This window comes from Sinocyclocheilus rhinocerous, unplaced genomic scaffold (assembly GCF_001515625.1).
Source record: "Sinocyclocheilus rhinocerous isolate Xijiao unplaced genomic scaffold, SAMN03320098_v1.1 scaffold1722, whole genome shotgun sequence".
NCBI classification, from domain to species: domain Eukaryota; kingdom Metazoa; phylum Chordata; class Actinopteri; order Cypriniformes; family Cyprinidae; genus Sinocyclocheilus; species Sinocyclocheilus rhinocerous.
Genome location: NW_015666548.1, coordinates 1 through 1,129, shown reverse-complemented (window position 1 = coordinate 1,129; position 1,129 = coordinate 1). Strand labels below are relative to the sequence as shown.

Sequence of the window (1,129 nt, the reverse complement as noted above, 5' to 3'; positions counted from 1 at the left end):
TCCCCATAACGACTCCTAGAGGACGCAGTTCGAAGTTCCCATGAAAGGGAACGTCTCAGGTTACTTATGTGACCATGGTTCCCTGAGTAGGGAACGAGACACTGCGTCCTCTAGGTTTCTTGCCATGCTGCGGACGCAAGCTTCAGACGAAGAAGTGAATGATGTGTAGCTCCCGGCGCTTATTTATACTATAGTCGCACCGGTAGTGACGTCATGGCTGTCGCCGGCCAACGAGTTGGTGTTTTTTCAATGTATGCTTCAGACATGGGTCACGAGGAGACGTTCCCCATAGCGACCCCTAGAGGACGCAGTGTCTCGTTCCCTACTCAGGGAACCATGGTTACATAAGTAACCTGAGACGTTTTTTCTGTCCTTAAATACAGAGCTAACACTTATTGGTTAGGACGGAACGCACAGGAGCCACAAACATTTTTGTGACATTCTTAAAGCGTAATGTTGAATGCTAAAACAATAAAAACGTTTCCAGAAATACTTCGATACTGTTAACTCAAGAAAATTACTTTTAAAAAAAAGCCAAATGCAAACAAACTGTCACAACCCTCTTCCACTCTCAGTAACAAATATGGGAATTTCCCAATTGAATAAGAAAGTAAAAAAATCTTAATATTTAATTAAATTCTTTAAAATCTCCATATATGTAGTTTATCATAAATACCGATCCACAATAGACATGAATACGAAGAAAAGGCGTTCCAGCTTACCTTGCTGAAGACACATGCAGACTCTCTGCTGTCTGTACTCACTGCATGTGTTGTTCTGGCGACTCGTTTCATGAGAAGGCTGGGTTTTGCCATAGAAGGCAGGGGTGAGTCTCCAGCGGTCCAGCCCTGATCCTCCCTCAGCCTTCACTCCACAGCGCTCCCTACAGGACGCATTCAGCCTGTGCACCATGGAAACTGCAAATGCATCATGAAACAACTTTTTTCTCGAAATAAATTGGCTAAGTATCAGGACAATTAAAAACAGTAACGCAAATGAAGTAACAAATTAATTCATTCCTTTTCCTCAGTATCGTAAATATAAATATATGAATTGTAGGCCTAACTTTCACATAGGCCTACATTAACATGATGACAGCAGTCATATGAGCAGAATAATATATATATAT

At 41.7% G+C, this 1,129-nt stretch overlaps 1 protein-coding gene across 1 annotated transcript in view; it reads right to left on the bottom strand.

The window, feature by feature from the left end:
- LOC107732690 (tuftelin-like) overlaps nucleotides 1-799 on the bottom strand; it is a 20,012-nt gene extending 19,213 nt beyond the window's left edge. Inside the window, exon 1 of the mRNA XM_016544103.1 lies at nucleotides 723-799. The gene's annotated coding sequence lies outside the window, so the exon portion shown is untranslated. The remainder of the gene's footprint in view (nucleotides 1-722) is intronic.
- Between the last annotated feature and the right edge of the window lie 330 nt (nucleotides 800-1,129).